General features: G+C 42.6%; 1 protein-coding gene across 1 annotated transcript in view; it reads left to right on the plus strand.

Moving 5' to 3' along the window:
- FSTL4 (follistatin like 4) overlaps nt 1-26,138 on the plus strand; it is a 728,839-nt gene that overhangs the window by 491,102 nt on the left and 211,599 nt on the right.

Raw genomic sequence — 26,138 nt, forward strand, 5'->3', positions numbered from 1 at the left:
CTAAGATAGAGGACTATAAAATGTCAAACAGCAGATTGTATAGCATCATCAACTGAAGAAGACATACAGAGCAAACACAGCATTTATCTAACAAAGGTCCATGTGGTTTTGCAAATTTAAATTACCAGATACTTAGATTGCGGGTTGTGATGAGATTTTTTTCTCTTAGAATTGAAGTTGTAAATGGTGGGGTACAATAAAAAGGTAGCTACTGTCAAAAAAACAAGCTGGTTGGTCCAATCCATCCTTGGTGCACACCACTGAAGTCAGTGTGGTTATGCGAAGGATTCATTTGGCTCACTGAATGCAATCCGGTTTAATTCAATACAGCAAATGAATGTCATAGACTTTTTTAAATTGATGTACATTGCGAGGCACAAGAATTTGCAGGTTGTTGATCAAATATGGATCTACAGGTTGACAAACACAGAACTTCCTAGGTGTTTCTGTTTCAGGCTCCAAGACAGTCTATTCCCTCTCCTCAAAATAACAGAAAGCATTTGATTTAGAAACAATTTTGGTTACAAAAAAAGAACAGGAGTACTTGTGGCACCTTAGAGACTAACAAATTGCATCTAAAGAAGCGGGCTGTAGCCCACGAAAGCTTATGCTCAAATACATGTGTTAGTCTCTAAGGTGCCACAAGTACTTCTGTTCTTTTTGCGGATACAGACTAACAAGGCTACCACTCTGAATTTTGATTACGTATATTTTGTTTTCTTGATTTCTGTTCTTTCCTTGTCCTTGATTTCTAAGCACATTTGCAGCAGAAAGAGGATATTTGGTTTTTAACTTTAACATAGCTGGAGTCGACGTACCATGGAGTCTATATCACGGGGAGGTCAATGGGAAAAACCCTCCCGTTGACTTACCCTACTCTTCTCATTAGGGGTAGAGTACGGGGTCGAGTGGAGAGCGATCTGCTGTCGATTTGGCAGATCTTCACTAGACCTGCTAAATCGACTGCTGGTGGATCGATCTCAGAGCACCGATCCCAACTGTAGTGTAGATGTAGCCTTAGAGTCCATCTGCTTGTGCTGTTTATCTCCCACTTCACCTGAAGCCTTAATCCTCTGCTTACAATCACATCTTATACCACTCAGTTCAACTAATCACAGTTATAAGGAACAGATAGGCTCTCCTGAGCCTCCTTATTTATTATGATCATTTGTGTTATGGTAGCCCATGGAGATTTAACTGAAGCCAGTGCCCTATTGTGCCAGGTGCTATACATACACAGAGTAAATAGACAAGACAGGCAAATAGTGGGAGAAAGAAAGGCTCATTATCCTCTTTTTACAGATGGGGAAATGAACATCCAGGTCTCCTGAGTTCTAATTCGATGCCTTAACCACAAAGCCATCCTTCTTTTCTTAAGGGCATATCCTCATTGCTAAGTAAATAAGCTGTGAACAGTGGTGCCCAATAGAGCACAGCAGTACTCTTCCTCAGAGCTCTAACAAGCCCCCCAATGTGTCCTGCCCTCCTCTGCTGCAGAGGCGACTGTCAGTGCACCAGCAAGCACCCATGGAAAGATCCTCCATGAAGAATGTAACTCACCTACCTGCACTCGCTCTCCTGTTCAGTCCCAATTTAACGAAACTCCACCAACTCCATCAGGGCCGTTAGTACCCCCACTGGAAGTTGGAAGGATTTACCTCATGAAAAACTATGTTTTGTTCCCATGCAGCTGCTTCAGTAATAAAAGCACGAGAAAATATGTGGAGAAAATATATTTCAAGAGTACTTGATTCTAGAAAGTGTGTTTAAAAGTTTTCCTGTGAGGCACAAAAGAGTTTTTAAGAATGCACCTGTGTACAAAACATGCAAGGAGTCTTGCGGTGCAGATGCTTGTAGTACTGCTCAAGACCACACTATTCAACTCAAAAAAGGTACAATCCACAGGATCGTGAGACCTTTGGGATAAAAGATTAAACCACAGATAGCAAGCATCGCACTAATGCAGATGTCAGTTCTACACAGTAGAAGTTCCTTAAACTAATTACCTCTGATTTGTTGAAGCAGCAAGGCAGAAATCCAAGTCTAAATGTATGCAGAATGCCTCTCTCTCCATTTTCAGGAGCCCTGCTCACTTCTTGTAATCCAGCACCAGGTCTTTTTCTGTTGGATTGTTTTTTAATTGTGAAGATTTAAAAATATGAAAGTCATATTCTTGGCCTAGCAGGGAGAGGGATAGCTCAGTGGTTTGGGCATTGGCCTGCTAAACCCAGGGTTATGAGTTCAATCCTTAAGGGGGCCCTTTAGGGATCTGGGGCAAAAATCTGCATGGGGATTGACCCTGCTTTGAGCAGGAGGTTGGACTAGATGACCTTCTGAGGTCCCTACCAACCCTCATATCCTATGGTCAAGGAACAGGCCCACACTGGAGTGGTGCACAGCCACTTTTCCTATGGTCAGCAGGGGGTGGCGGATCTGTCTGGAAGACATTGCATCTTAGGGAAACACATGCTCTGTTGGGCTCACTGTCCTTCAGGGAGAACACACCAGTCACCCCTTAGGGAAGATCAGTTTTGAGGATCAGTTTTCTGTACAGCCTTTGTGGGCTGTATTGTCTGGCTTATTGCCATACCTCCTCTCTGCCAATTTTGGAGTAGCTAGCATCTAAGAAGGACTGGAGCCATCCTTGCTTCCTGAACAGCATCAGACTGCAATTGTGCCTAGCCCCTTTACAGAAGGATATCAGATGGGAGCAGCCTCCAGACACCCATGTAAAGATCAGCACATCCTGACTGTTTACATCTCAATGAAATTAATACTTTACTTTATTCATGTTTATCTATCTCTCAGAAGTTCACGTTTACTAAGGCAACTGGCAGCAGCATACAAATTGCCCCTTTCTCAATCTTCAGAGGCCCCAGCAATGTTCCCACTTAGTAATTATCCTTCTGGCAGGGTAGGACTTGAATCTTCCACTGACTCCTGATGTGCTGTCACATCCCAGTCAAGCTTCTTGCCATCACCACCAATTCTGTACATAACCCAGTGCCTCACTATTTATTCTCCATTCTCAAACGTTGCATTGCCACTTGTCTCTTCTGCATTGCCAGTGTTCTTAGCCTTGTCCATGTGATTCTCTATGCATAGTACAAACTCCGTGAGCTCATAGCAGCCTCTAGCTTGTCTGCATTTATATCCCTCTTAAAGGTCCACTGCTGATGAGAGGCCTATAGGGAATATTTCTAGCTTGTATATCATTTGCCTAGTAGTGATGTGTTCTCTCCCATAATCTCTCTCTTCTTGCTTGCCTGTCTGTATTTAGATGGTTTGTGCCTCGTTTTTATTTATTTTTCATATTGCCTAGAGGTCACAGTCACATTGTGCTAGGCCTGGTACAAACACACGACAAAAAGACATTTCCTGCCCCAAATCTTCATAGAATCATAGAATATGAGGGTTGGAAGGGACCTCAGGAGGTCATCTAGTCCAACCCCCTGCTCAAAGCAGGACCAGTTCCCAACTAAATCATCCCAGCCAGGGCTTTGTCAAGCCTGACCTTAAAAACCTCTAAGGAAGGAGATTCCACCACCTCCCTAGGTAACCCATTCCAGTGTTTCCCCACTCTCTGAGTGAAAATGTTTTTCCTAATATCCAACCTAAACCTCCCCCACTGCAACTTGAGACCATTGCTCCTTGTTCTGTCATCGGGTACCACTGAGAACAATCTAGATCTATCCTCTTTGGAACCCCCTTTCAGGTAGTTGAAAGCAGCTATCAAATCCCCCCCCATTCTTCTCTTCTGCAGGCTAAAGAATTATATAAATAATATATTAATATAAATAATAACATATATAAATACAAGAGACAAACAGGTGGAGACAGATGGGGGAGCATAAGGAAACACTCAGAGGCTGTTCTTATGGAGTGTTGGGAAAAGTGCCATAGCATGCACCACCATAAATAAATAATAAATAGTAATAACACCACCACTGCTCCTTCTGAAATCCATTCACACCACTCCTTGGTTTCCCAGGGAGGCTGACATAGAGTCCAGTATGGCACTCCTTATAGCCAATCCACGATGATCAAAGACTTTTATGGTGATACCATTACCTGGAAATAGTTACTATGCAAATGCTGCTGTGCTCATTACAGCAGCAAGTGTGCTCAATTCTTTTGTTGAGAAACCTCTGCAAGAAGCACAATCTTCCCCAGATATTTCAACGTACTGTTTCTCAATAATTGAATCAATTCATTATGCTGTGAATTTGTTTTGGGTTGGGATCTTAAGTAATTAGACGTTCTTTAAGCTCATTTTCCTGTCATTGTTAAAAATAGCTGTGTAAAGCCTATTTGCTGTCCCCATCCCCCCTGCTCTTTATGTCTTAGGATGCAATATGACAAATTTAGCTTAATGGTTGTTACATCGAGATACAATGCAATCTAAAGAGAAAGTGTCATTTGGAGAGTGCACAGCAACACAAAATTGTATATGTGAGTACATGTATATAGGCTCTTGTTTTTGTGCGAATGTGGATCAAAGAATGACTAGATTGTAGGGCTGATCAAATTAGTTATTGTGAATGAGTTAAGCAGTGAATGTTGCCCTTTATCTGTTTGTGAATCATTTGTAAACCAGTCGTGATTTCCATTGTTGTATTTGTTATTCACAAGTATTTGCTCACTAGCTTGGATGAACAATTCTAAGCCTAAGGATCATTCATCAACTGTTCACTTTGACTATCTGGTATTTATTCACAGAGTGCGATTGGGCAACTAAATCACATGGTATAAGGTCATCTCTCTGATTGCATAACGGAGATGTTATTTAACAGGAGCATAACTAATAAAAGGCAGATAGTGAATAACAAGTACAGTAAAAGCTGTGTTATCCGGCTCTGTACCAACTAGAATGCTCTATAGACCGGCATTTCTAATCTTCATAGAAAGTCCTGTTTATAGTCTGGTTGGCGCGGGGCTGGCATGCTCCCTACCTGGCTCCGCATGGCTCCCTGGAAGCAGCAACATGTCCCTGCTGCTCCTAGGCAGAGGAATGACCATGAGGGGTACCGGGCTGGGGACTGGGGTGCAGGAGGGGGCTCAGGGCAGGGAACCTGTCTTTGCTGTTCCTAGGTGGAGGCTTGGTTAGGCGGATCTGTGCACTGTCTCTGTCTGCAGGCACCACCCCCTCAGCTCCCCTTGGCCACAGTTCCCGACCAATAGGAGCTGCAGAGCCAGCGCTTGGGTGGGGCAGGGTGAGGGAAGCGCACAGAGCCACCTAGCTCTATGCCCCCACCTAGGAACAACAGGGACAGGTTGCTGCTTGTGAGGAGACACCTGAGGTGAGCGGCCCCCGGATCCGGCATCCCAAAACCCCTCCTGAGCCCCCTCCCGCACCCAAACTCCTTCCCAGAGACTGCTCCCTGCACCCAAACGCCCTCCCTCTTAGTTAACCAGAGTTTTTCACTTAACAGCACCTCCTAATGTTCCAACATGCCGGATAAAAAAGCTTTTACTGTAGTAAGTAGGAATACCTTGTTTGTGTGTGAATGCTGATGGAGAGAGAACAGACATTTCCCAAATATTAGTGTTAACAAAAACTGATTTGTGCGAATAATTGCATGTAATGAATATTAAGCTGTACGGACATCCATACGGAATTTACATGAACATTGTTTTAGCAGTATTGGACTAACTCTAATATATAGACAGATGCTGTATTTTGCAAAGCAGTGACTCAAAAATTAATTGGAGATCATGGTGGAATCAATTTGAACATGAGCTGAAAGTGCGATGCAGTGGCTAAGAAAGCTAAAACAATCCTTGGCTGTGCAAGCAGGGGGATGTTGCATAGAACCTGAAAGATTTGATTGCATTCCTGAAAACATTACTGGAATACTATGTCCAATTCTCATATCTATATTTTTAAAAAAATGATTGACAAAATGGAAGGGTTTGAAAAAATAACAAGAATGATTCAAGGTCTGGAAAACCTGACATCCAGTGGGACATCCAGTGAATATATTTAGTTTATACAAGACACAGCCAAGAGGTGACTTGATCATGGTCTACAAGTACCTGCATGGGAAGAAGATTTCTGATAGTAGAGGGTTCCTTTATCTAATGAGAAATGCATAACAAGGGCTGGAAGCTGAAACTAGACAAAGTGAAACACAAAATAAGACACACATTTTTAATGGTGAAAGTAATTAACCATTTGAACAACTTACCTAGGAATGTGGGGGATTCTCTGTCAGCTTAAGTCTTTAAATCAAAAGTGGATATCATTTTAGAAGATATGCTATAGCTCAACCAGAAGTCATGGGATTGATGCAGAAATCATTTGGTGATATACGAGAGGTCAGACTAGGTATCGTAATCGTAATCATCCTTTCTGGCCTTAAAATCTATAAGTCTGTGATATACAGATGTGGTGGTGATAGGAGTGTGATAAATTGCATTTGTTATGCATCTGCTCACCTGCACACTGCCCGGAAACCCATATCCCTTGGGACTACTTCAAACATTCCACACCTCTGCACCCTCAATTCTACTTACAGAGCATTCGCCATAATAAATTCTGAAATTCCCTTTTCCCCTTAGTATACCAAAGTCCTGATTCATTAACTCTCCATGAAAGCTGAAAAGCTCATCTCTTTTCTTAGGCATTTGTAGATGAGGCAGATGGAGGGATATAGCATTAACTTAGGTTTATGATGTTACAGCTAAGGGTAGAGTCTATTCATTTGTTGCAATGAATTTATATTTTAACATTGTGAATTTGAATGTATTTTAAAAGCTTCCAGAGCAATGGATGGGATCCTTTTGTTGGTGATAAAATGAAACCACTACCGCTGAGGTAAATTTAACTCTTTCAAGTTGTAAATATCCAGTGCTTAAATGCAGCCGCTCTATAGTATACATTCTGTTCCATTTCCCTGATTTATTCAGTGTGCATTCTTCTGTTGCTTTACAAAATATGGCTATCTGAAAAATATGGATATCGCATTAACTGAAAAATATCTTTAAGATTGGCAAGTTAGTTTTGATATTTATTTGTTACTTGCATTTTTCTAATAGTAGCAGCTGAAGATTGCTACTGTTCATGAATTTGCATTGTTAAACATCTGGTCCTCTTAAGTGTAAGTCTGGTAAAGTTACAGCTAACGTAAATTCAAACCAGGAGTAAAATAGGTACTTAGACTCTGAGAGGATTAATGGTTTGTAAAGTAGATGGCCAGATAACATATTGCAATGGGAGCATTTTAAAACTAACCAAATACTACTTAAATGTCCAATGTAGGGCCTTAAACTTGCACTGTGTATGGATGGTAGAGATCATTGTCATTGGCTTTATTTGATTTCAGCAGCAGTGTGTTGGGTTATTTGCCATGTTGTTGGACATTGTAGAAATGTTTCAGTGAAGTTGCCTACAATATAGTTATTGTAAAACAATTTCCTGTATTTTACAGTAACTGTGGGCTTGTCCATGTGGCCTGGCAGTGCGCACTTGAGAGTATGAATTCTAAAGTGCACCAGTGTGTTGCGCATGAACTGGCCTGGGTAGACCCTGCTGGCATGCACTAAAAGTTCCCTAGTGCACATTACTGTAATGCTGTTTGAATCAGTGCTATGTTAGTGGCCACTAGGGAGTTTTTAGTGCTTGCCAGCAGCGTCTATCCCGGCCAATTAATGCATAACACGGTGCGCTTTACAATTAACTCCCCTGTAGTGTGCACACTGCCAAACCAATAACTCTTGTCATCACTCTATAGGATTTGGATTTGGAGCCTTTATTTCACAATAATTTGTTTGTTTGTTTTTTGTGGGAAGGGGCATGGATTATCACTGTCCTAAAATTCCATAAGAAAGTAATAATGTATAGTGCTATGAGAGAGCCTGTTCTATTGATCGTTTTATGCATGCAAAGGCCAGGTGTTCAGTTAAACTGCAACCTCAATAATTAACTATAGAATATGATGTAAATACTTATGATTATATTTTTGGATATTCTTGACCCAAAGTTCATTGCAAGGTTTCAGAGGGTTTGAATGTGCTCCAGCACTTCTCTAGATGAGCCATACCCAGAATACAATGCATAGCTCTGCGTCCAGAGAAGCAGCATAACACAGAAGAATGAAATATAGTCCATCACTGTCAATAAGGACATTTCAAAGCCTCTGATTGATTTTGCGGACAACCAGCAGTGGTATCCGTGGGATGGCTTGCTAAAGAAGAACTGGTCGCTGATCTGGTATGGGAAGTACTTATCTGAAGTAGTTGAAGTGTCAAATGGTTGGTTTGCTTAGACTGAGGTTTGGGTCACTTATTTTTTCTAAACAAGTTTCCCCAGAGGCAGTGTTTAGAACCTGCAAATCCCACAGCTGAGGAAGGCTCAGAATTCATAAGCGTCCTCTACTTTGCAAGATAGCTCTGAATTTACCACAGGACTCTAGAGTCTGCTGTATATTGGCGCTTTGCTAGATGTCCCCAGTGGAGTGCTGATCAAGTTATTCTTTGCTGACCCATTTAAGGGTCATTAAGCTTTTCCTTCCTGACTACACAGAGGCAGTGAGAGAGAAGAAAGGATACACCCATCTGACCATGTGAAAAAGAGTAAATAATTTTAAAAAAGGAGATGGTAGAAAGAGAGTTGTAGGGCATTTGTATGTGGAGAGTAGGTATTTATAAGAACCCTTCCACTCCCAATCATCCCTTATTTTCCTCTCCCTGACATGTACACTGGTAGAGTCAGACATTGGCAATATAAAAACTGAGGTCAGTTATTCTTAGTCTAAAGAGTTCGTGTAAGCGAGTTAGTCAGATTCCACAGCCTAATTGCTTAAGGGGCCAAATTTTTACAGTCGTGGGCATGCAAATAATACTGATTTCTTTTATGCACTCAGATGGCCCATTGGCAATTTAGCCATAAATGGCAAGGAAATTTAGAATGTTTCTTAAATTCATTCAGATTCTGTAACATTTTAATTAGGAATTTTGTTAATGCTTCCTGCCTCAGGTCTGTGACATTTCCTTTCCATCAGAAAATCAAATTTTAATATGATTTATAAAAGAAACAATAAAACAGCCTACACTATGTCACCTTAACCTGCTTACAGAAGTGTGTTTCACTCTGGATTAGCCTAGGAAAGCTAGTGACGTGTGAGGATACAAGAATAGAAAATTTCAAAATTCCATCTTTGAGGAAAAAATGTGGCTTCCCCCCCCGCTTTCTAGGATTAATTGCCAAAATACTGGACAAAATCTGAACAGAACAACTGATGAGATGGGCCCTACTTCAAATGCCTTTGATTTTATCCATTGAAGGACGAGTTTGCAAAAACCACTTCTTTTTGTGCCCCACTTATAAAAGGAAAAGAAAACAAAGCTATTCTTAGTGGTGTTTTCTTCTGCAGCGTATTTGCTCCTCAAGATAGGAAATTACCATAAGAGCTGTGGTTCTGCAGCCTGACAGGCTGCCTAAAACAGCCAACACATTCTAAAGTAACGACAACGAAATGACACCCCCATTGCCTTCTTAGTTAGAAATGACATTTTCAAAACACCTCTTTATTATCACATTCGGTGGTGGTGAAGGGTTGTCCTGAAAATTAGTGCCACTGGAGTTCACCTTCTGTAGAATCTTCAAGTGTTATTATGTTTCAGCCATTGGAATAGCTGAGGTCAGAGTTCCTTCACTAGCACAAAACTGCAGTTAAGGGCAAATATCTGATTGCAGCTGTGCCACATACAGCACGCTCAATTGCTTTACAGCTGAGCATGCGGATAAATAATCATGCGTAATTCACCATGCTGGCTGGAGGCAGACAGCTCCTAATGCGATTCCCAATCATGAAATTCTAGCGCACCAGCTTCAGGCAACAAAAGAATCTGTACTGAATTGGGATTAGCTACAAAAGTGCAAATACTTAAAGGTAGATTGCAGCATGGGTTAGGAGAAGGGTGTAAAGTTGTGTGAATTGCCATTTGAAGCTTCTAGGTTGCATACAGTGCTTAATTTGCAATCAAAGAGGTGTCGGGGCTTAATCAATTACTGGCCAGGGCTCAAGCAATTTTTTTGCTTTCATAACTGATGCAGCAAACCCAGAGGCTCTGGGATTGTGAATTGCCAGCCTAGAGGTGCCAGGACTCATCCCCTGGCACAAAATTAAGCATATGTTGTTACTACAAGTAGGGATGGGTAAATTGATTTGGATAAAATAAAAATTAGCACATATTTCCAGGAGAACATCTCCTGTGTTTTCTGAGGTTCAAAGAAGTATGGTCAACTTTGTACTTCTCTTAATTGAATCATCAGGCACCTTTTCACTTTCTTAGTTGGGATCTTGACAAGACTGAAAATGTTGCCATTGACTTTGTTGGCGTCCTGTTCTGGCAACTATTTATAATGGATATCTTATTTCTGTGGATAAAAATTAGAATGGATCCAGCAACCTGTACTAATTTAGGGAACTGATCCTGTAAATACTTATGCACATGCTTAAATTCACAGATTGTGAGTAAGCCCACTAAGTTCAAGTTAAGCATTGGAGCGGCTCATGGGTCATTTTGGAACTCACTTGACATTTTGATTAAAAAACAAGAAAGATATAACATTAACATGGCATACAATAAATGGATTAAAAACTGGCTAGCCAATAGATCTCAAAATGTAATTGTAAAGGTGAATCATCATCGAGCAGGTGGGTTTCCAGTGGGGTCCAATGGGGATCAGTTCTTGGTCCTATGCTATTTAACATTTGTATCAAAGACCTGGAAGAAGACATAAAATCATCACTGATGAAGTTTGCAGGTGACACAAAGATTGGGAGAGTAGTAAATAATGAGGTTGGGTCACGAATACAGATCAATCTGGATCACTTGGTTAGCTGGGTGCAAGCAAACAATATGTGTTTTAATACAATTAAATGAATGCTTCTGGGAACATTATAATGGAATCGTGTATGTGTTATTGTGGCATTGCTTGGATCTTTGAAACCATCCACTGCAGCACATCCTTCGGCCTGCCCCACTTCCCGCAGCCGCCATTGGCTGGAGCAGCAAACCGTGGCCAGTGGGAGCTGCGATCAGCTGAACCTGCGAATGCGGCAGGTAAACAAACCGGCCCAGCCTGCCAGATGGCTTACCCCGGCGGGCGGCGTGCCAAAGGTTGCCGATCCCTGCTGTAGCAATTACCACTGTTAACCATCTGTGAAGAGAAAGCAGGTCTCTTTTGGTAGCCAGTCTGTGCTGAGAAAAACACAGTGAAGGCAGGGACCCGTGCAGCCTGGAAATACCCCAGACAGAAGGGAGCGAGACATGGGTCTCCTCTCAGAAAGGCAACACCTGGAGAGCTGAAAGCCTGAAAGTGGATGCCCTTGCATGACCACTGAGGGCAGATACATGTGCAGTTGCCCTGAACTGTGACAGCAGTGATTCTGAAAAAGATTGGGGGAGTTCTGATGGATAATCACCTGGACATGAGCTCCCAGTGTGATGCTGTGGCCAAAAGAGCTCATGAGATCCTTGGATGCATAAACAGAAATCTTGCGTAAGAATAGAACAGTTATTTACCTTAGTGTTTGGCACTGGTGTGACTACTGCTGGAATACAGTGTCCAATGCTGATGTCCACAATTCAGAAAAGGTGTTGATAAAAGGATTCAGAGAAGAGCTGAGGGTTCAGAGGGTTAGCCATCAATTAAAGGATTAGAAAACTTGCTATATAGTGGTAGACTCAAGGAGCTCAATTTGTTCAGCTTAACAAGGAGGTTAAGGGGTGACTTCATTACATAAGTACCTATAGGGGAACAAATATTTGGTACTGGGCTCTTCAGTCTAGCGGAGAAAGTATAACATCGAGTCTGGAAGCAGAAGCTAGACAATTTCAGACTGCAAGTAATAGTGAAGTTAATTAACCATTGGGCTGATTTATCAGGGGTCATGGTGGATTCTCCATCACTGGGAATTTCAAAATCAGGATTGGATGTTCTTTTAAAAGATCTGCTCTAGGAGTTATTTTTGGGATGTTCTATGGCCTGTGTTATACAGGAGGTCATAACAGAGGGTCAGAGTCCCTTCTGGCCTTGGAATCTAAGAATCAAATCACTCTTCATATTTAAAGCTGTATGGAAATTTCTCAAAAGCGCCTCATTATAATCCCCTTTGCAGAATAATATTTTAGCGGCAAGATTAAATTTTTCCATCACAGAGAGCCTTCCATTTCCCTCCTTGTTTTTATTTTAGTAACATTCCTTTGAGGGATGTTTTGTCACCAAAGTTGTTGTTCCCTTGTTATCTGCCTTTGCTTAAAAATGAATTGAAGATTGGTTTTGGATCCCACTGTAATAATCTGCTACAATTCAGAGAAACCTGGACTACAGTTTTCAAAAGGGGGCAATTATTGTGGAAGATAGATTAATGAGGTGTCATCCCAATTTAGCCACATTCACCACTGACCTTTCACAGAGAGGATTGGCTTGATAAATGTACTTCATTACCAAGTTCTGACATGAAAATAGAATCACACTCTATGTTTCTTGGCAGACTGATCAATATTTTATCTGCCAAAGCATGCAGAAGTTATAAACAGAATGAATTGTGCAGCTGCTACAAAAACAGAGCAAAAAACAGAATAGCTCTGAGTGAACAGAACATGTAAATGTGACAGGTGTTATTTGCAGCATTTTTGCAATCAGAGCTTAATACTCTGTTTAGGTTTTTTTATTGTTTTTTTGGTTTTCCTAATTCTGAAGATGGCTAGGCATCAGAGACTTTGTGAGTGCTTTAAATAGATAAAAATGACTTGTTTCTTCAGAGATCTCCCATGGAAAGGAAGAGAGAAATCAAAGACTTCTCTATGTTATGATAATTTTACAGTGTGTTGACTCGCTTTTGGCGTCATCCCAAGTAATGCAACGTCAGCATAGGCTGCAGGGAGAAGGCTGGAATTGGGAGTGGAAGTGTCATTTCAGAATGTTCCTGGAGGATAAGTAGGTATTTAGATTGTTTAGCTAAACTTTCACCAGAAATCCCAGTCTTAGAACTTGGCAAATATGCCAAGGTTTTATCCAAAGTTCACAGGAGGGGATTCACCTTGCATGGGATTTATTTGAAAGTCATAAGCAATTTCTTTTAGGGTCCTTGTGAGCAGCATGCATAGCTCACAGAAGATAAACAGGCTGATCTCCAGCAGTATAAGGGAAACAAAGGCACTTCTTCCTCCATGGTATCTTGTACCATGAGAAGAAAAAACATGCAAGCTATCCATGGGGAAGGCTTAAGGTATTGTGCAAAGAATTACTACCAAATGACATTACCTCTGCATTTTATGAGCAGCAATATTTAGAAGTGATATGGATACTACAGAAAATTTGCCTAAATGAGGAAGATGACTTTTTTAAATAAAGATTACGGTCAGCCTGAGTTGGAGCACATAGAATCTTTTATTATGGTTTTATTATTGTGTATTTATTTTTGTATTTTTTTTAAAAAAACCTATGTAACAAAGTAAAACCTAGATTACAAAGTAAAAAATTAGAAAATCCCAGATTTATGGTTGCCCATACAGCCTTCATTCTGCCTCCTCCTACTGCGTGCTGAATAATGTCAGAGTTCTGTGGGAACAGGTAGTGCGTGATCATATATTTAGAGAGAGCATCATAATGCACAAGGGATCTGAATTAAGGTTGAAGGAGCCCCAACCCCATTTGGCATTTGCGGGGGGATGGGTTTCTGGGGCCATGCACTTGGTTGTGTGGGAACCTGGCTGAGCTGCCTCTTAGAAAGGAAGCGGTAGCTCCACATGCTTCCCTCAAAGACAAGGGGGAAAGAGCCTGAGGTGCTGTGGCCAGGTGCAGGGTTTGGGAAGCACCAAGGGGGAATATTTGGGGACAGGGAGCCCAGCCTGATTCCTGCCCCATGTGACATCCCTCAGTGGGATCCTGTGACAGGTCTAGGAATGAGGGCACCCGACACCAATTCCCTTCCGCCCTCCTCCTCCTCCAGCTGCTCTGGTTGCTCCCAGGTGTTCCCAACACAATCTCTGCAGCTGCTGCTGCTGCTTGGATGGCGACATGTGTCTAGTTGTAGAATGTTGGTGTGTTTAGTTATTGTTCTGGCATATGGATGAACAAAGTTGTCTTGAGAAATGGACGTGAGAGAAGGAAAATAGTATTTTTTACAACAAAAGCTGAATGGAATTTCTTGGGATAAGGAAAAGGCACTTCCCCAGCTAAATAACAAGGGTCTGCATGCAAGTGTGAGAGTTTATCAAAGGAGCAAAGTTCTGAAACAGCCTTCCAAGGGGAGTAGTGGGGGCAAAAAACCTAACTGGCTTCAAGACTGAGCTTGATAAGTTTATGGACCGGATGATATGGTGGAACTACCTACAATGGCATGTAGCTCATCGACGATTGCCAGTAACAAAAATGCCCGACTGCTGGAGATGGGACACTAGATGGGGAGGGCTCTAGTTACTACAGAAATTTCCCTCCTCCCCCAAGACCTGGCAGGTCTTGCCCACATGCTCAGGCTCTAACAGATTGCCATATTTGGGTTCGGGAAGGAATTTTTCCCTGGGTCAGATTGGCCAAGACCCTGGGGGTTTTCACCTTCTTCTGCAGTACAGTTCACTTGCAGGTTTAAACTAGTGTAAACTAGTTTTCTGTAACTTGAAGTCTTTACACTGTGATTTGTGGACTTCAGTAACTCAGGCAGAGGTTAAGGGTCTATTTCCGGAGTGGATGAGGTTCTGTGGCCTGCAATGTGCAGGAGTTCAGACTAGATGATCACAATAGTCGCTTCTGACCTTAAAATCTGTGAGTCTAAAAAGACTCAAGAATCCTTTATAAGGGAAAGTGTTAGGCAGTCTAAAGATAGGAGTTATTACCAGCTCCCCTTATAATGCAGTGCCATGGGTACACATGGTGTCTTATAAACAAATAGCTCTGATTAGGTTACAGTACAGCTCCCCGGTCCTCCAAACGGGCATGTGCGTGACTTTATACAGATGTGTAGTCCCATGAGGTCAATGGGACTATCAGTGCGTGAAGTTAGTCATGTATATAAGGGACTGCAGCATCAAGGCCAAATTAGACTTTACAAATGGAAAGGATAGAGGGTATGGGAGAATGAGTTACTATAGTGGAAGATTACAAAGGTCAGATATTTACAAGCGCTGAGTGCTAGTAGATCTCATTTACTTTAGATAGGGTTGTGGGTACTCAGGTCTCTTGAAAAACAGTCCCCATAAATAAGACGCAAAGTCTTCCATAAAGTCATAGAAATGTAGGGCTGGAAGGGACCTTGAGAAGTCATTAGGTAGAACCTTTTGTGCTGAGGCAGGGCAAATAAACCTAGACCACCCTGAGAGGTGTTTGTTCAACCTGTTCTTAGAAACTTCCAAGGATGGGGATTCCACAACCTCGCTTGAAAGCCTATTCCAGGGCTTAACTACTCTTAGAGGTAGAAAGTTTTTCCTAATATCAAATCTAAATCTCCCTTCTTGCAGATTAAACCTATTGCTCCTTGTCCTACCTTCAGCAGACATGGAGAACAGTTGATCATAGTTCTCTTTATATCAGCCTTTACCATATTTGAAGACGGTTATCAAGCCCCTCCCCGCAAGTCTTCTTTTCTCAAGACTAAACATGCCCCATTTTCTTAACTGTTCCTCAGAGGTCAGGTTTTCTAAACCCTCCTACACCTTCACATCTTCGGCTCCAATCCTGCAAAGAATTAAGAATGTATATAACCTTCCACACACAACTAGTACGATTGAAGTATTTGGAGCTACTTGTGTGTAGATTTATGCAAATGTCTTTGCAGGACCATGGCCTTAGGACAGAACTGAATTGGTGACTATCTGTGTAGACAAACTGTGGATATTGTGAGACTTTGTGAAATGTGTTTATGATTTTATTTTTATGTATCTTACAATTTATAACGTACCCATCATTATGTCTCTAGCTTATTGTACGAATATATCAAGGAAACATATTGTGAACAAGGCCAACACCATCTCAGTTTCCCACCTGTTCAAACAGAAGCCTGAGCAAATAGATGAACAATGAATTCTTTGACAAGCTGTCAGGGAAGCAAAATCACAGAGGTGTAAGAGGTCTTGACCTCCAGACTGTTGACTCCAGACTGCCAAAGTTCAAACCTAGGGGCTGATAGCAGATGTGCCTCAGCTGTTCTTATCTGCTCTCATGAGAGAGAAATGATTGCTAAGGTAGCCAATACCTAAACTAAGCAAGATTTTATACTCAAACTCCATGTCTTGAATTGCACTGGAGATCACAAAGACCTGGATAACAATGACAGGATTTGCTTCAGAGAAGAGGTCACAAGCTCCTGGCCAGAGGCCGACAGTCCACCACAACTGTCTGGGAATTGAGGTGTTTTGGGATGCCAGAAGCACCTTTCTCTTGTGAGCTTCTTTGATAAAAGGCGAGCATATCCCTATCAACTAATGTGAGCAGACTTCCTGCAGCCTGTAGGTGCTTGCCATTTAGAATTGGTCTGGAATTTTTCATTTAAAAATGTCAGTTCACTGAGACTGAAACTGTTTATGAACAGGGTGGGTTTCAATGAATTTCTGGACTAAAAAAAGTTTAGAGTTTTTTTTCAAAACTGTTCAAAGGTTTTGTTTCAACATTTTTTAAAGGAAAAATTCCAGTTTTCCTATTCAAAATGACTATCCATTTCAAAATTTCAGCTAATCAGACTGAAAACAAGGCATGGGGGAAGTCTGAGGTACTGCTGTACCTGTTCAGTGGATAATGGGAGTATTTCAGGCTCTGATCTGGCTATCAATCTGGTAGCTTTCCAAACACAACGTTAATTTAGAAAGTGAAAAGTACTCAGTCAGTCTTGTTCCCTCTTCCTGTATCTGAAAAAAAAGCAAAGCATTTGAAGCTCTCCTTTGGGGCTCATATGGTTTGATCAACTTTTTCTTTTGTCCTGTCCTCTTCTCTTGTGTTCAGTAGTAGTATTAAAAATTAGCCCCTTATGCATGCTCCATCGGGACCGAATTTACATTCTCCTCCTCTCCTTTTCTCTCCATTTCTGTGATGCTAAAACTAATCGTGTACACTTTACTTACTGTTTAATCAGAATGTCTCTCAGGGAAATGACTTAAAGCAAGGATAATTTATAGCCATTACTGATGCTTAAATAATTCTTCTTAACACTTTCAGTTGATTTAGTGATGCATGTGCCTTTTGAGAGTCTGAGTATCAAGCTGGTTCCACTGACTTTTCTCCCCAAACAGCTTTCAGTCTTAGCAGTCAGTCCATAGTTGTAGTATATGCATATATAGTGTATGAATTGCTTCAAAGCTCTCCTGTTAGGTAATATTTAGAAGCAGGACAGAGTCACAAATTTCAGAGGTGCTCACATAGGCTATTCTGGTTCAGCCCATTACTGAAGTAGTCCTCAGTGGCAAAGTTCACATCTGAATCCAAGTTGTTCAAAATCTTCTGGAGTTTTTTGAATCAAGCACATATTTTAAAGGAGTCAGTTTTTAAGGTAAAAATAATTGATACACTTAAATAAGTAATTCAGAAGTGTCAGTTTTTCACAGCTGCACACTGTAGCAGAGGGTGGAGTGAAAATGTTCCTTCTGAACTGTAGTTTGTGATTTGACTGTCCTCAGCATTCAGGATGTCGGCAGTGACAATATGTTTACCAGGAGTAAGCTTGATAAGAATTTAAGGTCTGTGATGGGCGGGTGTACTGGTGGCACTTCCTAATGGCTAGGTCCTTGGGGTACAAGTCTCCCCCATCTCCAGCATCCCCTGCTGGTGGTTGCTTTGGTGCAGTAGTGGTCTCTTTTGCAATAGACAGGATTCAGCGCTCTGTCCAAGTTACTGCTGAAGTCCACCCCTTTCCAGGGTAACAGAGTCCAACAAAGTGCAGAAGTCCAAGGGCCCCCCAAAAGTAGTTTCCAGCCCACCCAGGAGCCCCAAAAGCCTTACACCCTTTCTTCAGCACTTACAATGTCTTCATCCCTCTTATCTCAAGGCAAGCGGGGGAGGGTGATGCCTCCACGTGGCCCACGTTCTCTATCAGGCTCTGAGCTAGGGTCCTATGAGTGGCTGCAATATCAAGCACCTATGATTGAGCCAAGGTTGCCTTCCTGGTCATATCCTACCACTTACTTTCCCAGGCCAGGGCATGGTCACAGTCTCATAAACAATTCAAGAAAAGACAGAGTGAAGGGCCCCTTAATTCTTAAGGACAAGCTAGCTCCTTGTCTGAGGCAGCTGCTGCTTGTGGATCTCTCTTCCTTGCAGCAAAGATTCGCTCTGTATCTTTACACATGAGCTCTCCTGATAAGGCCATTGCCTGATCCTATCTGCTCACCACCACCCCCCCTCCTTTCCTGAGCTGTCTGCTTTCTTTTTAACTCCTCCTCCTGCTGCTGATACAGGCTCTGCAAGTCCTCTGGGGTGGAGCCATCATTGCTCCTTAACTTCTTCAATCCCAGTGTGCAGGTTATATACCCCATCGCAAGGTCAGACTAAAATGATGCTTTTTGCTTAATGTTCTTGCAGAGCTAAATGAAGATCAGAGCAACTCCTGACTAGATTCAATAAACAGGCCATGAAATCAGGACTGGCAGAGCCTACTGAAGTAATAACTTTTTCCTGGGAACAGTGAAGAGAGGAGAAATAATAAAAAAACAGCGACAGCGCATACTCCTGACATGTTCTGCAAATGCGCCGAGTGACTGAAAATGGCAAAACATGGTTGAGAAGCACTTGTGGCCAAAAAGTATTTTGTGAATTTTTTTCTCCCAAATTCAAAACTAGCACAAGTGGGCACAACTCTGTTGATGTCAGTGGACTTTCACCAGGTCTGCATTTCCCCATTGACTTGAGAGAGTGAGACGTGAATCCAAAGAGCTTGCAGAAGAGTTGTATATGAGGGCGTTGCATAGTTGTGTCATACACCACATGTTAGGATGTAGAGTATCAGAAAGAAAGGATGACCGGGGTTCAACTCCCTGCTTAGCCACATGCTGTCTGTGTGACCTTAGACAAGTCACTTAATCTCTCTCTGTGTCAGTTCCTGTCTGTAAAATGGAGATAATAGCACTGCCCTACCTCACAGGGATGGAGTGAGGCTAAATGCATTAAAGATTGTGAGACATTGACATACTGCAGTAATGGGGGGCATGTTAGTAGCTAAACTTTATAGTAAAAGCAGCAAAGAATCCTGTGGCACCTTATAGACTAACAGACGTTTTGGAGCATGAGCTTTCGTGGGTGAATACCCACTTCCTCAGATGCATTATAAAGATGAGGGCCATTTGCAAAATGGACCTGGACTGAAGTTTGGATTTAGAAAATCCACAACATTTGGGGTTGTTTGCTTCAAACTGACTTCTGACTTTAATAAAATATTTCAAGCTCCTTGGGTCCAGTTCTAACTTCAGATCCTTAAGAGCGACTCCTACAGACTAATGTGAACTGCCCTGGAATACAACGGGTGTTGTACTTATATGTGAGGATAGGAGCCTCATGTTGCTCATGGGCTTTAATAACCATTCTTTATCATTTCTTTATCTGTAATGGAGAATCGGGACATGTCTGTATCATTTTTCATCATTTTTCATCCATATGATGCATGCCTCTGTGTTTCTGTTTATGCTGGTTACTGGCTGTGGAGTTAGACTAAATTGGGCTGTTAAAGCAACCAGACAGGAAAAGCAAAACAATGACACAGAGAAGAATCCTTGAGGAAACAATAGAAAAACTGTTTATTGGGGAAGCCCCACACCTGACTCCATCCAGCCTAAGAACTGTTTACTTTCCCTAAGGTTATGCCTAGGATCAAAGAACAATAATAAACCATTAGAGCAGGGGTTCTCAAACTGAGGATCAGGACTCCAAAGTGGGTCGCAACCCCATTTTAATGGGGTCACCACGGCTGATGTTGGCCCTGGACCCAGCAAGTCTGAAGCCAAAGCCCAGGCCCCACTGCCCAGGGCTAAGGTTATGTGCCCCCTGCCCAGGGTAGAAGCCAGAGAACATGCCTTGAGAAGGAGAGTCTGCTTATCCCAACCCAGAGATGGGCGTGGCTGGGCTAGATTAAATGTACCAGAGCCTTCAAGAAATGTTTGAGTTAGGTGAGGGAAAGTATGCAATACATGGTTATTGTTTTTACCATTTTGTGATGGAATGGAATGACCCCCCTCACTTCACCAGCCAGGAAGGGATTAACAGATGGATCAGCTACTTCTCCAGCTGCAACTCAGGGTATATCTACATTGTATTGAGTCACCTGCAGGTGGCCCATGCCAGCTGACTCAAATTTGTGGGGCTGGGGGCTGTTTAACTGCAATGTAGACTTCTGGGATCGGGCTGAAGTCTGCGCGATGGGACCCTACAAGGTGAGAGCATCCCAGAGCTCAGGCGGGAGCCCGGATGTCTACACCGCAGTTAAACAGCCCTGTCTCTGGGAGCCTGAGTCAGCTGACATGGGCCAGCCACAGGTTTTTAATTGCAGTATTTAATTGTACACACCCTAAGTGGCTGATTAACAAAAGCTGAGATAAAAGACTGCAATTCAGGCAGAGAGGTTTGGCTGCCAGAGAGGCTGAGGGAAACCCTTCTGCATCAGACTTGGGAGGAAACTGCAGGAGAAGACAGAGCTCCAGAGAGAGAGGATGAGAGAGCATAGCTCTGTGAAAGACTCCTGCAAACAGGCAAAGGTGGGAGCAGCGAGGGATCAAAAGAAGCAGAGCTCAACTGCTTAACCCAGCGTTTCTGGGCTGGAACCCAGAGGAGAAGGTGGGCCTGGGTTTCACCAACCCCTCCAAAAAGGGAGGTATAACTCTTGGGAATAAAGGGGCAGGGATTACTGAGCTAAGACCAGGCTTGAAGGCCTGGTATAAATTCAATATATTTTAGATTTTGGTTGAACTTATTACCCTGGAAAGGAGGAGACCATAAGCGACCTGGTCAGAGGGCTGACTCACAGGAAGAGACAAAGCACCAGGTGGCCTGACCTGCTGCCAGCAAAGGGGGACCCACAGGGGCTGCCATGGGCAGCCCTCAGGGGCACAACAATGAGTATGTCTTCTCCCCCTTCACTCTGCATGCCTTGTACTTTTGGGTGAATGAATAAATAATACTTCATTGTGAAGCTGCTGCCAGGGTCTGTGTCACCTGTATCCATAACCCCAAATTTATGGCCCCACTCCAGAGCCTTCACCCCTGGCTGGTGATCTCACCCCCTCCTGCATCCCTACCCCCAGACAGGGGCGGCTCCAGGCCCCAGCACACCAAGCGTGTGCTTGGGGCGGCATGCTGCGGGGGGCGCTCTGCTGGTCGCCAGGAGGGCGGCAGGCAGGCAGCCTTCCATGGCATGCCTGCGGAGGGTCCGCTGGTCCCGCGGCCGGTGGACCTCCCGCAGGTGTGGAGCCGCGGGACCGATGACCGACAGAGCGCCCCCCACAGCATGCTGCTGTGCTTGGGGCAGCGAAATGTCTAGAGCCGCCCCTGCCCCCAGACAAGTGAAAGTGAATGAGAGTGGGGGAGAGGAAGAGAAGAAGGGATGGAGTGAGCGGGAGCAGGCCTCAGGGAAGGGGGCAGGGCAAGGGTGAGTGGTTTTGTGTGATTAGAACCTTGGCAACTCAATTGCCAAATCCAGTAGGGCCTGTTGCATTCATACCGTTGGGAAATGGCGCACTGGCTAGCCAGAGATCCCATTCCAGAGTGGCTGAACCACACAATTCATGCCCAGAGACGAGTGAATTTAATTAACCCTATCTCCAAAGTGGTGTTCTCAAGAGGCAATATAGGGGGGTCTGAAGTAGTTTGCCCTGTAATGGTGATATAAGCTATGAAAATGTAATACCAAATTCTTCATTACAGAAGAAATAATAATAGATAAGTGGGCAAGACCTTAAAAATGCAGTTCTGTTTCTTAGGTATCAATAGCAAAATGCCATAGTTTTGTTTGTAAGGATAGGAATTTGCCCCAATTCCTTTAGTTAAAATTGCTGTAATTTCCCCTTTTCCCGATGATTGTGCAGTTTGCTACTCATTTCACTGATTGTGATTATAAATGCCACTGGTAGTGGTGGTGTTTGTTCTTATCCTAGTGATCAGTTTGTGCTCTTTTAAACTGGAGGAAAGGATAATGCAGCTATGATGTTCAATAATATTAGTTCTTTGGTTTGTATTCAGTAGCATGACACCATAATACAGTTCAGGGCAGATCATTCCTGGATAGTTCCCCACACTGGACATAGCAGCAGCAGGAGTGCAAGTAAAAGCAACAGTATGCTAAATGCATGTAATAGGATATAATAGAATTTTCTGGAAGTTGCTGCTAGTGGCTGTTGCTGACTTTGTCCATCTCTGGTCTCCACTGTGGTTTGTTTTGTGTTTTGGGACTGATCTGTGCTGCAATTTAAGGGCCACAGTTTCAAATCCTGTATGTGCTCAAATCTATGTAGGACATCTTACTTTAGGATGCAAGCACCATGTTGTCGAGGATGGGCTTTTCAACGGATGAGGTGAGGTGTGATGAATTGTCAGGTTTCCATCTAATTCCTTGTAGTATCTACAGGAAAAATAGTGATGGGATGCCACTTAAAACTGCGGCTGCTTGGACCCTGACGGAGGAGTGGGTGGCAGATAGAAAGCCCTTTACAAAATCGTGTGCACCACGGAAATGTGTGCATACCCACACCTTGGCCCCACATGCAGTTCTGACTTTTATACCTGCCCAGCAATTCACACAACATGTGGATGTGTGATGGTTGCTGGGTGTGCGTAGGCACAAGCATAATTTAAAAACTTGCTCTAATGGCCCATGGCAGCAGGTTGAGCAGATGAGACTTCTTTGGGCTAGAGAATGCATACGGAAGTGTAAAAAATTGCATTGTGTTGATAGGTGATGAGGTTGTGAAGTGAGCTTTCTGCCCAGCAGATCCCTTCCAGCAACCCAGTTATTCAGGAGTCTAATTGTTCAGTGGTATTTATATAACAAATGAAGCATCCAATTAGCTCCAAAGTGTTCCAAAGGCAAGATATGCCAGCCCCCATGGTGTTTGTGTTCAAACACTCATTCCCTGTAAATGTCTGCTCTGCTTCATCTGGCAACATGTTGAGAGCAAGCTCCTGTTATAAGAACGGCACATTGGTACAATGTGCCCATTCTTTTCACATTTCATATATTTGATTGCATTGACACATTATTATAACTTTTCTTTATATTCGTAGCTGTGCTCTCTTTTTGGCTCAACTCACAGCATTCATGGCACTGTGCCACAGCAAATTAATTTTGCAAATAGGCATGTAATGGCTCAATGATCTGTTGCCAAATTCCAAGTCATTTGAGGGTGATTATGTCTAGGCCAGAAAGTTGATCAATTTTAAGATTAATACATTGGAAAGAAGCATTGTTCGAGCACAGGGATGGGATTCAAGAGTTTTGCTATTGAATCACTGTCGGGCTTCATCTCCATGATGAGCTAGGGGGGTGAGTCCCTGCTCGTGTGCACACACTTTTATTGAGCTGGCGTGCCAAAAATAGCTGCAGTGGCAGAGGCAGCAGAAGGATGGGTTAGCTGTCCCAAGTACATATACCTATGGGGCTCAGGCAGGGGGTTGTACAGCCTGCCACTGGCCATGCTACTGCAGCTACGCTACTATTTTTAGCCTGTTAGCTAGGTGAGAGTCAATGGTAAAGGCTCGTTAAGTTCAATGTGTGCAGCAGCTGTCCCTTAATTTCTGTGTGCCCCCATGGTAAGATGAGAATGGGAACACTTACCTGCCTCACAAGGACATTGCGAAGCTCATTAATGAATATTTGTTTAAACAGTTTGATATCTCTAAATGAAAGGCACTATAGAAGAATAAAGAGTTGTTATAATTGATTACATACAAAAATTATATTCAACTATTCAAAGCACTCATGTTAGGTAGCACCAACATTTACATTTCCCATGCAACCTTAACTCTGCCCTCTTATGTACATTATGATACAGTATTTAGTTACACAGTCCTTTAGTACTTTTACTCCAGGACCTCTGCCTCAGTGAGTGCAGAGGACAGATGTATAGTATAGTTGTTTCATTCATTGAGGAACAATCTTCTTAATTTAGGATCAGATACAAAGTCCACTGAAAGACTCGCATTGGCTTTAGTGGGCTTTAAACCAGGTTTCCAGTATGTGGATTTGTGCTTCACAGACTTCACACCATGCAAACCCTGCCCTGCATGATTGAGGAATTGATTATGACCCTTAGGGACAGAGTTGTTGGGCAAACTCAGTATCAGTGTCACCAAATGGCCCACCTATGTTGATAAGATACATTTAAAAAAAAACAGATTTGGAATCAAACCTACTTGTGCTATTTATCTGAAACACTGGAGAGAAAACAACTCTCAGATGAAGGGGAAAATATGATTGCAGTAGACAAAGCCAAAAAGGTATCAGGATAGCAAAACTGTGATTACAATGGGTAAGGCAGCTGATTTTTCTTTAACTAAACATGTGACAGAAAGAAACAGAGATCTGGGTGCCTCACTCGGAATGGGAAACAATTGACATGATGTTGGAAAAAGTACAGAAATATAAATAACAAAAGAGAAAATTGGCAACCCAGTATTAGCACTACAGGGAGTGTGAAAGTTCAGTCACTTGTTCCTAGATTAAAAGGAGAAAGGGCCAGGACCTCTGTGGCAATAACAAAAAGGAGAGGGAATGTTTTGCATCACTCTCCAGCAGTCCTTCTGGTCACTGCAGGAGTTTTGATGACAGACTCTAGAGTGATCTATATCCATGGGGGGAGAGAGGCCTTCAGAAAATGTAGGGGGCTGACAGAAGCGGAAGAACCATCCAAAGTATCTTGTTGATTTTAGTCTCAGCATGGATCTTGCTAGGACGCTAATTAGAAAATGCCACCTGAAGCAATGAAGCTAGGTCCTGCCTGTATGCCTTACATCTACTAGAATCATAGTATTTTTAGAGGCTCTGAGCACAGATGTGCCAAAAAATATTGTAAGTGGACTTGTCTGCTGTCAAAGAAATACCTCCCACCTTGTAATATTAATCCAATTTTGATTGGAGTGGGACAGAGGGAAATGCTCCTGATTCCCTCCTGTCTTATTCTCCCATCAAAGTGACCGACCAAAAGATGCAATCCAGCAACAAAGAGGATGGAAAATCTGTCCCAGAAAGAGCCTCTTCTCTATAGCAGAAGATTTTATTTGGGTTATTGTTGTCTTGCTATACCCCAGATCTACCTAAGCAATTCCTGCCTGTGCTAAGAACAGACCCCAAAAAGGACAATAATGGGCCTGAAATTAAAAATTTTTTTTTTTATAAGCTGATGTCAAGAATTAAACTGAGTAAGAGCCTCAGGCATAAACCTCAAATCAGAGTAAGATGCTGTCCAGGCTCACACAGAGGGAAGTCGTTGGAGAACTGCCTTTCACGCTTTTACATTGCTGCCTCAGTAGGAATTTTCTAGGTCATAAACATTGAGTCTTATTCTTTGCTGAAATACACCAATGTCACTCCAGAATAATTGCACTGAGGCCACCATTTTTACTGGAAGCAAAATCTGGCCCTGGATTGGATAGTATCTCAGGGGTTAGCACAACCACTTTCTGCTTCAGTCCCACGCAAGGTGATAGATACAATCAGTGCCATGAACCCCAGCTGTATTTAGGTCTTTAAGGTTGTCACCCTCTATTATTTTCCTGGTGGCCAATTTATCAGCTTGTGATGGATGTAAGGTTCTCTCTTTTTGTAGCACATTGCCAGTGAGATAAAATACTTAGTGTCACTGTGTGTTTCATGCCTCATTTGCCAAAAAGCCTTACAGTTTTTAGTCAGGGCAATGCCACCTTTCACATGGTACAGGGCTCTAGAGTGCCCTTATTTGTGATCATAAACCTCTGTGAACTCTGACTTGCTAGAATTTATTTTTCCTTATCATTGGGTGTCTGTATTTATTTTATAAGTGTTGTTAAGGAATATATAGCAGGAATATAATTTAATATGGGTGGAGATTATTAGGCGTAATGTAGCTGCTAACCAAAGCTTTGTAATCTGTACAGGAACATGTTTAAAAGTTTCCTTGAAGGTAGGATTTATTAAAAATGCTAGCTATTACAAGAGGGAATGACTATAGGATCTCCTTAAAGCATA

The sequence above is a fragment of the Gopherus flavomarginatus genome, chromosome 7, assembly GCF_025201925.1.
Source record: "Gopherus flavomarginatus isolate rGopFla2 chromosome 7, rGopFla2.mat.asm, whole genome shotgun sequence".
NCBI lineage: Eukaryota > Metazoa > Chordata > Testudines > Testudinidae > Gopherus > Gopherus flavomarginatus.